This window comes from Lutra lutra, chromosome 3, assembly GCF_902655055.1.
Source record: "Lutra lutra chromosome 3, mLutLut1.2, whole genome shotgun sequence".
NCBI lineage: Eukaryota > Metazoa > Chordata > Mammalia > Carnivora > Mustelidae > Lutra > Lutra lutra.
The window spans coordinates 114,718,504-114,729,962 of NC_062280.1; the positions used below are offsets into that span (position 1 = coordinate 114,718,504).

At 39.3% G+C, this 11,459-nt stretch overlaps 1 non-coding gene across 1 annotated transcript; it reads left to right on the forward strand.

Moving 5' to 3' along the window:
- Positions 1 to 2,951: 2,951 nt before the first annotated feature.
- LOC125096693 (U1 spliceosomal RNA) lies at positions 2,952 to 3,115 on the forward strand. The gene has a single exon (XR_007126350.1). It is a non-coding gene; the product is annotated as a U1 spliceosomal RNA (small nuclear RNA).
- Positions 3,116 to 11,459: the final 8,344 nt, after the last annotated feature.

Sequence of the window (11,459 nt, forward strand, 5' to 3'; positions counted from 1 at the left end):
CATGGTAAATTGTTTTCCACCTCCTCACTTTAAATCTGGTGGTGTCTTTGGGTCTACAATGAGTTTCTTGTAGACAGCATATTGATGGTTTTTTTTTTTTATCCCTCTGATACCCTGTGTCTTTTGATTGGTGCATTTAGCCCACTTACATTCAAGGTAACCATTGAGAGATATGAATTTAGTGCCATTGTGTTGCCTGTAAGGTGACTATTACTGTATATTGTCTCTGTTCCTTTCTGGTCAACTACTTTTAGGCACTCTGTTTGCTTAAAGGACCCCTTTCAATATTTTCTGCAGCACTGGTTTGGTGTTTGCACATTCTTTTAGTTTTTGTTTGTCTTGGAAGCTTTTTATCTCTCCTTCCATGTTCAATGATAGCCTAGCTGGATATAGTACTCTTGGCTGCATGTTTTTCTCATTTAGTGCTCTGAATATATCATGCCAGTTCTTTCTGGCCTGCCAGGTCTCTGTGTATAAGTCTGCTGCCAATCTAATATTTTAACCATTGTCCAGGGCTGCTTTCAGGATTTTCTCTTTGTCATTAAGACTTGTAATTTTACTATTAGATGATGGGGTATGGACCTGTTCTTATTGATTTTGAGAGGGGTTCTCTGTACCTTCTAGATTTTGATGCTTATTCCCTTTGACATATTAGGAAATTCTGTACAATAATTTGCTTCAATATACCTTCTGCCCCCCTCTCTTTCTTCTTCTAGAATCCCAACTTTTCTAACATTGCTTTGTCTTATGGTATCACTTATTTCTCAAATTCTCCCCTTGTGGTCCAGTAGTTGTTTGTCTCTCTTGCTCAGTTTCTTTATTCTCCATCATTTGGTCTTCTATATCACTAATTCTCTCTTCTGCCTCATTTATCCTAGCAGTAAGATGCACCATTTTTTATTGCACCTCATTAATAGCTTTTTTTTTAATATTTTATTTATGTATTTGACAGAGAGAGATCACATGTAGGCAGAGAGGCAAGCAGAGTGAGAGGGGGAAACAGGCTTCCTGCTGAGGGAGCCTGTTTTATTTATCCAAATAAAAATATATGAATGAGAGAATAAAATAGTAGAAGGGTGACAAAGACCCCAGAAAAATGTATGCTAACCAAATCATAAGAGACCCAAAATCAGGGCAAGACGAAAGGGGGTAAAAAGTTTTTTAAAAAATAATTAAAAAATAAAATTATATATATATATATATATATATATATATATATATATATATATATGGAGAGAGAGAGAGAGAGAGAGAGAGAAAGCGCGCACCTTTCATCTGTTTTAGGTGCATTTTGATTTCTTAGAAGAAACTACCTTGGGGTGCCTGGGTGGCTCATGGGTTAAGCCTCTGCCTTTGGCTCAGGTCATGATCTCAGGGTCCTGGGATCAAGCCCCACATCAGGCTGTCTGCTCAGTGGAAAGCCTGCTTCCTCCTCTCTCTCTGCCTGTCTCTCTGCACACTTATTTTGATCTCTGTCTGTCAAATAAATAAATAAAATATTAAAAAAAAGAAGAAACCACCTCCCAAAATTTTAAAGAAAGAAAACATATATATACAAAAATAAAGGTAAACATGATAAAGGGATGGAATATGACTGTAAAGATGAAAATTTAAAATGGATTCTAAAAAAGGAATTGATAAGATAAGTTGGTTGGGAAAAGAAAAAAAAAAAGAATGTGGAGAGAATTTGCTGGAGACTAGAATAAAGCCCTGTGCTAGATTTAGGGTATATTTTGATCTATTAGAAGAAGTTATATACCAAAAGGTTTTAGAGGAAAAAAACCTATATGTACACAAAAAAATAAAGTTAGATTCAATGAAGGATAAAATATGACTATAATAATGAAGGTTTAAAATATTTTTTTAAGAAAGGTATAGTTAAGATAAACTAGTTAAAAAACATTAAAAGAAGAAAGAGGAAATGTTAAAAATTAGAATAAGAAAAAATAAAATTAAAAAATTTAATTAACTTTGCAAGATTAAAGAATCATGGGGAGAAAGCCATGAATTCCAAGCTTTGCTTTCCCCTCCTCTGGAATTCTGCTGCTCTTGATCAGTAAGCTTGTTCTTGACTAGTTGTTCTTGCTGATCTTCTGGATGCAGGGCCTATTGTAGTGATTCTCAAATATCTTTGTCCAAGGTGGAACCGTGCCACCTTTGCAAGGGGCCAGGCTAAGTAATCTGCTCCAGCTCACTCTTGGGAGCTTTTGTTCCCTGAATGCTTTCTGTAGAGCTCTGGACGATGGGAATGAAAATGGGGGGCTCCCAATCTCTGGCTGGGAGGATTTCAGAGCTTAGGGTCCCATTCCTCAGTGCACCCCCAGAGAAAAGCACTCAATCACTCCTATCTCCCAGGTCTCTGGCTGCACTCTGAGCTCACCGAGCCTTTGACCCAGCATTTTTGTCTCTGGCACACAGCCCCATTTGGAGTCTCCAAAGCCAGCAGATTCCTGTTGCTCTGCTCTTCTGGTGGCTCTCCCCAGATCGGCCACTTGTGGGGTCCCTGCTCAAAGAGCAGTGGTCTGATTGTGCCATGGATCACAGTTTAAGTGATCAGTTTAAGATGAGAGCTCACACTTTGGCTCCATCTTTGTAGCTGGCTTCCCTGCTCTAATACCTGTGAACTCTGCTGCACTCAGACACCCCCAATCCTTCTGTGATCCTGTGAGACCTGAGACCACAACTGTCCCCATGAGGGCTCCACCTCTGCTTAGCCACTGGAGTGATGTCCCTCAGTGGAGCAGACATTTAAACATTTTTTTTTAATAGAGGTCACAAGTAGGCAGAGAGGCAGGCAGAGAGAGAGGAGGAAGCAGGCTCCCCATGGAGCAGAGATCCAGATGTGGGGCTCGATCCCAGGACCCTGGGATCATGACCTGAGCTGAAGGCAGAGGCTTTAACCCACTGAGCCACCCAGGCACCCCTGGAGCAGACTTTTAAAAGTTTGATCCATACTTACCTGGCAGGGGAGATACCATGATCACGAAGGTGGTTTTCCCAGGGCAAGGCTTATCCATTGCACTCCGGATGTGCTGACCCCTGCGATTTCCCCAAATGTGGGAAACTCGACTGCATAATTTGTGGTAGTGGGGGACTGCGTTTGCGCTTTCCCCTGAAAAAAAAAAAAAAAGTTTGATCCAGTCATCCCCAACTGAGAGCTTACAGTGGGCTTTGGAACCAAACTGTAATTAAACCACTACTGCTACCCTTATGTCTTTGTGTCTTGAAAGAATCTCTCCAGGAGTTTTAGGCCAAGGGACAATGAAACCTGAATTCTCTTAGAGGAACAACATCCCAGTGCTTCAAACCTTCTATTCCCTAACAGCACTGATCATGACAAGGAGCATCATAAACACCCACAAAATGATATATCATGGTACTGATGGAGTTGCTTCTCTGAGAACAAAGACAATAAGAAGGGGTGAGACTTCCAGGGAAGCCTTTAATTTAATCTTTAGTACATTGCCTAATTATGGAGGTGGATCAATGTTGCTGAGAAGAGGTAGTCTGGCAAATGACCCAGGATTGAGACCCACTGACCCACCCAGGTGCCCCTGGATATAATATTTCTTAACCAGCAAATCCCCAAGTATTAACTGTTTTTCTTTTATGAACATAGGAGAGGAGAGACTATACTTTCAGGGATTATTTCTATAGTATGTTATGATAAACACAGGGGAGGACAGTGTTGGCCTGATGAACACCAAGAGTGAAGACTTAGAGGGTCTAGACTCTGAAACAGGACCCTATCCTTGTGGGGTTGGTGGTAAAATCAGAGCTAGCTGGTTTCATGTGCCAAGATGATGCCTGGCCCTCTGCAGAGATTGATGGTGATACCAGACCAAGAGAAACACTAAGGGTTTATGGCAGGATTATTTGGGGTTACTGGGTGGAGTGGGTCACTGTAAGGAGCATTAGGAGATCTTATAGAGTTCCAGGAGGGCAAGGGTCTCATCAAACCAGTTGCATGCTTCAACCTTTTAATAGGTAGGTCTGTGCTCCAAATCAAGGAGACACTAGTAAGAGGGGAAGGCCCTTACATGCACAGTGAGACAAAGTTAAGAGTGGCAGGACAGGAACAGAAGGTTAGTGCTGGATACAGAGGAAAGAGAAAGGAACCAGCATCATTAATAGGTATTATAGATTGTGCTACAAATAACACACAGTCTGCCATGAAAATCTTTTCTCATCAGATCCTCACACAAACCAGAGTGTAATGTTGTGTGTGTATGTGTGTGTGTGTGTGTGTGTGTGTGTGTGTATATATATACATATATATATATATATATATATATAAACATTACATATATATGTAATGTTGTGTGTGCATATATGTGTGTGTGTGTGTGTGTGTGTGTGTGTATAATTTGAAGTAACTGGCTCAGAGAGTTTGACAAGCATCTGAGATCATTACAAGGACTTTAAGTGAGATTATTCAAACCTGTTTGGGCTCTCAAGTCTGTGCCCTTGAATCAGCACTTTTGAAGTCCCTTGTACCTGCAGGCCAGATGGCTTCTGTGGTCCAATGAGGGAAGAGCCTCTCAGAAAGGGGTAAGGAGCAGAAGAAACTAGGGAAGCTCATTATCTGTCATCATGAGAGTGAGAATATCAATATACAAACAACTAGAAGTCAGTAGAGGCCATTCAGGAAGCAAACTTCCAAAGCACAGTCTGTGTTGCAGCTCACATATGCTATTGCTGGTCTGCTGGCTCATGAGCAGCAGCCAGATCCCTGGTCCCTACCAGCACACTTCCCTAAGCCGCTCCCACTCCTGGGGGCCACAGCAGGGCTTGCAGCTCTGCCAGCTCGTACTAAGTGTCTCCATTCAACTTCTTAGACTCCTGGGACAGATTCATGCCTAGCTCCATAATGAAGGGCGCCAGCTCTTTGTTCCCCATCATTGAAGTTGGAGGCTTGGTGATGGCTGCCAGTTCATCCTCATGGGTTCCAGCTGGTCTTTACTAGTTTTTGTCTGTCCTTACTTTCCAAATTTATGTCTATCTTTCCTTCCCTACTGCTGGTTGTAGCTCTGATGACGGCAGGTGCAACATCAGATGTGAGATAAATAGCCATACATAAGCTGTCTACTAGCTTCCACAATGGTATAAGACCAAGGTCCCATCTGTAACAATTTCCTTATTTCACACCACTTCTAGTGGTTCTCCTTCTCAGGTTGAGCTCTGACTGGTGTTGTTTGTTGCCATATACCGCTACAGAGAATCCAAGCAGCATTATCAATACAAAAAATTGTTCATAGTTACTGCAAAAATTAAAAATATGTAATGCATGTGAAGATCTAACCTGATGCCTAGCATGTAGTAAGGTCTAAATAACTGCAGCTACAGCTCTGTCATTAAGAAGCTGGGTTGAATCCTGCTACAGCTCTGTCATTAGGAATCTAGGGGTTTCCACATAGGCAGAAATAATTCATAGTTATTGGAATCTGAAATCAAGATCAAAGACTCCCTGCACAATTCCCATGATGAAGAGCTTAATTATGAACAATGGGAAGGATAACACATCTGGATTGTTTACAGATAACTAATTACCTAATATGCTAAATATAGCTGCAGCTCCCTAACTGAAAGCTTGGTCTGCTCCTTGGAAACAGATAGAAACCCCACTGCTGGGCAATGTTGGTGAGAACAGTTGGAGCAAATGTTCTCCTCCTTCCCATGGAATGATAAATCACACCTGTTGATGAATAAAACATCCAGTCTCAGCAATTGAGCAATGGATTTTTAAGGAGGCTTCCCATTTATCAGTTTAGCTATTGATTAGCTATGAAAGGACACTGCATCAAAGGGATAATAAATGGAAGAACTGAGTCCCAACACACAAGGTGATGTGGGTTCATAAGCTTGTCTCCAAGAACTTGAATATATAAAATTGCCCCCAAGAATTAAAGTACTAAACAATTTATTTATGTGTGTGTGTGTGTGTAAATTACCTATAACAAATATAAATAAATAAGTAATATATAATAAATGCACATAGGCATATATATTTGCCATTGAATATCTGATGACCAAAAACAGATGTACATAGCAAGAAACAGACAAATATTGATTAAAGGAATCAAGGCCAGTTGCTGACAAAGTATTCCCCAGAGTTCTAGGACATATGAAACAAGATACTGTTTTGCTGGTTCAAAATCTGTGGGACACAACAAAGGCGGTCCTGAGAGGAAAATATATAGCAGTACAAGCCTTTATCAAGAAAGAAGAAAGGTCTCAAATACACAAAATAACCCTACACCTAAAGGAGCTAGAGAAAGAACAACAAATAAAGCCTAAACCCAGCAGGAGAAGATAAATCATAAAGATCAGAGCAGAAATCGATGAAATAGAAACAAAAACAAAACAAAACAAACCCAATAGAACAAATCAACGAAACTAGGAGCTGGTTCTTTGAAAAAATTAATAAGATTGATAAGCCCCTGGCCAGACTTATCAAAAAGAAAAGAGAAAGGACCCAAATAAATAAAATCATGAATGAAAGAAGAGAGGTCACAACCAACACCAAAGAAATACAAACAATTATAAGAACATACTATGAGCAACTCTATGGCAACAAATTCGACAATCTGGAAGAAATGGATACATTTCTAGAGACATATAAACTACCAAAACTGAACCAGGAAGAAATAGAAAACCTGAACAGACCCATAACCAGTAAGGAGATTGAAACAAACATCAAAAATCTCCCAACAAACAAAAGTCCAGGGCCAGATGGCTTCCCAGGGGAATTCTACCAAACATTTAAAGAATTAATTCCTATTCTCCTGAAACTGTTCCAAAAAATAGAAATGCAAGGAAAACTTCCAAACTCATTTTATGAGGCCAGCATCGCCTTGATCCCAAAACCAGACAAGGATCCCATCAAAAAGAGAATTACAGACTAATATCCTTGATGAACACAGATTTGAAAATTCTCACCAAAATACTGGCCAATAGGATCCAACAGTACATTAAAAGGATTATTCACCACGACCAAGGGGGATTTATTCCAGGGCTGCAAGATTGGTTCAACATCTGCAAATTAATCAGTGTGTTACAATATATTAATAAAAGACAGAACAAGAACCATATGATACTCTCAATATTATCATATGGTTCTTGTTCTGTCTTTTTCAGCATTAGACAAAGTACAGCAACCCTTCCTGATTAAAACTCTTCAAAGTGTAAGGATAGAGGGCACATACCTCAATATTATCAAAGCTATCTATGAAAAACCCACTGAAAATATCATTCTCAATGGAGAAAAACTGAAAGCTTTTCCGCTAAGGTCAGGAACACGGCAGGGATGTCCATTATCACCACTGCTACTCAACATAGTACTAGAAGTCCTAGCCTCAGCAATCAGAGAACAAAAAGAAGTTAAGGGCATCCAAATCAGCAAAGAAGAAGTCAAACTATCACTCTTTGCAGATGATATGATACTATATGTGGAAAACCCAAAAAGCTCCACTCCAAAACTGCTAGAACTTGTACAGGAATTGAGTAAAGTGTCAGGATATAAAGTCAATGCACAGAAATCAGTTGCATTTCTTTACACTAACAACAAGACAGAAGAAAGAGAAATTAAGGAGTCAGTCCCATTTACAATTGCACCCAAAACCATAAGATACCTAGGAATAAACCTAACCAAAGAGGCAAAGAATCAATACTCAGAAAACTATAAAGTACTCATGAAAGAAATTGAGGAAGACACAAAGAAATGGAAAAATTTTCCATGCTTGTGGATTGGAAGCACAAATATTGTGAAAATGTCTATTCTACCTAAAGCAATCTACACATTTAATGCAATCCCTATCAAAATCCCATCCATTTTTTTTTCAAAGAAATGGAACAAATAATCCTAAAATGCTTATATGGAACCAGAAAAGACCTCGAATAGCCAAAGGAATATTGAAAAAAAAAAAAAAAAAAAGCCAAAGTTGGTGGTATCACAATTCCAGACTTCAAGCTCTATCACAAAGCTGTCATCATCAAGAGAGTATGGTATAGCACAAAAATAGACACATAGATCAATGGAACAGAATAGAGAGCTCAGAAATAGACCCTCAACTCTATGGTCAACTAATCTTTGACAAAGCAGGAAGGAATGTCCAATGGAAAAAAGATAGCCTCTTCAACAAATGGTGCTGGGACAATTGGACAGCCACATGCAGAAAAATGAAATTAGACTATTTCCTTACACCACACATGAAAATAGACAAAATGGATGAAGGACCTCAATGTGACAAAGGAATCCATGAAAATCCTTGAGGAGAACACAGGCAGCAACCTCTTTGACCTCAACCGCAGCAACTGCTTCCTGGGAACATTGCCAAAGGCAAAAGAAAAAAAGGCAAAAATGAACTATTGGGATTTCATCAAGATCAAAAGCTTTTGCACAACAAAGGAAATAGTTAACAAAACCAAAAGACAACTGACAGAATGGGAGAAGATATTTGCAAACGACATATCAGATAAAGGGCTAGTATCCAAAATCTATAAAGAGCTTATCAAACTCAACACCCAAAGAACAAATAATCCAATCAAGAAATGGGCAGAGGACCTTAACAGACATTTCTGCAAAGAAGACATCCAGATGGCCAACAGACACATGAAAAAATGTTCCACATCTCTCAGCATCAGGGAAATACAAATCAAAACCACAATGAGATATCACCTCACACCAGTCAGAATGGCTAAAATTAAAAAGTCAAGAAATGACAGATGCTGGCGAGGATGTGGAGAGAGGGGATCCTTCCTACACTGTTGGTGGGAATGCAAGCTGGTGCAACCACTCTGGAAAACAGTGTGGAGGTTCCTCAAAAAACTGAAAATAGAGCTACCATATGACCCATATGATACCACTACTGGGTATATATCCTAAAGATATAAATGTGGTGCTCCGAAAAGGGGCACATGCACCTAAATGTTTATAGCAGCAATGTCCAAACAGCCAAACTATTGAAAGAACCTAGATGTCCATCAACAGATGAATGGATAAAGAAAAGTGGTATATATATGCAATGGAATACTAGGCAGCCATCAAAAGAAATGAAATCTTGCCATTTGCGATGAAGTGGTTGGAACTAGAGGGTATTACGCTTAGTGAAACAAGTCAATAGGAGAAAGACAACTATCATATGATCTCCCTGATATGAGGAAGTGGAGATGCAATGTGGGGGGCTTGGAGGGTAGGAAAAGAAAAAATAAAAGAAGATGGGATCGGGTGGGAGACAAACCATAAAAGACTCAATCTCAATAACAGACTGAGGGCTGCTGGGAGGAGGGGGGACAGGAGAGAGTGGTGGGGATATGGACATTGGGGAGGGTGTGTGCTATGATGAGTGCTGTGAAATGTGTAAACCTGGCGATTCACAGACCTGTACCCCTGAGGCTAAAAATACATTATATGTTTATTAAGAAATTAAAAAAATAAATAAAATAAAATTACGAATGAAGGGAAAAAAAAAGATACTGTTTTGCATGTTAATAATAAGGAGGTGAGCTCAGTAGTTACGAGTTTACATCTAAGGTGTTCCTCAAATCCTTTACTAACCTGTTTACTCAAATTCTCCCCTTCTTCGTTTTGTGTTTGAAAACGTGATTTTACTCAGATGGGCTACCTAAGAAGTGGTATGCTGTTAAATGTTTAACAGCAGGACTTCAGAGGAAGAAGCACTCTTGTTTATAGTGTTTTTCAATGTCTGTGGCATCAGTACTTTTGCTACAGATGACTTCAGGGTGTCAGTGTGAACACCACTGGACACAGAATTGAGAAGAAATGCTAGCAAAATGCCCTGGTGTGTTAGCATTAGCCAATTCCAGCACACCACAGTGTACAAACTAGAATCCACCAGATTACCATCTTGTCTGTGTTATCTCTACTTATGTCCTGGGGCTTGCTCTTACCTCCACATTAAAAGTGGATTCCCACATTTCATGAACTTCACATTTATACCACACTTTCCACTAAGAGTTTTAATTATATTTCTTATTTGTAAAAGAGATTTAGAAAGAAACATCAAAATTAAATGAATTGCCTAAGCCTGAAAGGATTGTCAGTCATCCCTTTTGTACTCACATTATGATGACTTTTCCTTTATAAAGCTAAACCCAGATTACTCACATCTTCCTTTCTGGAAATAGATAACAACCCAGGATTTAGATTTGTTTCCCATTGTTGATGATGAATGCTCTCATGTAGTGCTCTAACTTATCCTTATTATTTTTGAGATAGAAATGAGTACAGAGATACAGTAACCATAGAGTTAATACAGCAAAGTAATCATAAATTCAGACTCTACAGTCAGAATTGAGTCTGAATATTAACTCATTGCTTATCAGTTTTGGGACAATTAGTTAATTACCTCAGTTTTCTCATCTATGAAATGGAGATAAATTTAGTATTTACTCTATAAAGAACTCCTCAAACTCAACACACACAAAACAGATAATCACGTCAAAAAATGGGCAGAAGACATGAACAGACATTTCTCTAAAGAAGACATACAAATGGCTAACAGACACATGAAAAAATGTTCATCATCATTAGCCATCAGGGAGATTCAAATCAAAACCACATTGAGATACCACATTGCACCACTTAGAATGGCCAAAATTAACAAGATGGTAAACAACAAGTGTTGGAGAAGATGTGGAGAAAGGGGAGCCCTTTTATACTGTTGGTGGGAATGCAAGTTGGTACAGCCACTTTGGAAAACAGTGTGGAGATTTCTTAAGAAATCAAAAATAGAGCTACCTTATGACCCTGCAATTGCACTACTGGGTATTTGCCCCAAAGATACAGATGTAGTGAAAAGAAGGGCCACCTGTACCCCAATGTTCATAGCAGCAATGGCCAAAGTCACCAAACTGTGGAGAGAATCAAGATGCCCTTCAACAGGAGAATGGATAAAGAAGATATGGTCCATATATACAATGGAGTATTATGTCTCCATCAGAAAGGATGAATACCCAACTTTTATATCAACATGGACAGGACTGGAAGAGATTATGCTGAGTGAAATAAGTCAAACAGAGAGAGTCAATTATCATATATTTTCACTGGTTTCACTTACTTGTGGAGCATAAGGAATAACACAGAGGATATTGGGAGATGGAGAGGAGAAATGAGTTGGGGGAAATCAGAGGGGAAGATGAACCATGAGATACTGTGGGCTCTGAGAGACAAACTGAGGGTTTTGGGGGATGTGGGGGGTGGGGTGAGCCTGGTGGTGGATATTAAGGAGGGCACATATTGCATGGAGCACTGGGTGTGGTGCATAAACAATGAATTTTGGCACATTGAAAAAATTAAAATTATATAAAATTTAAAAATAAATTTAGCATTTGCATGTAGGGGATACTGTCTGTGAGCTATCCTGACATTCCTAATTCCTGTTCTTATTGTAAACCACCCCATTGTACTCTAGAAGCTGAGAAAAAATGCAATTTTGCCA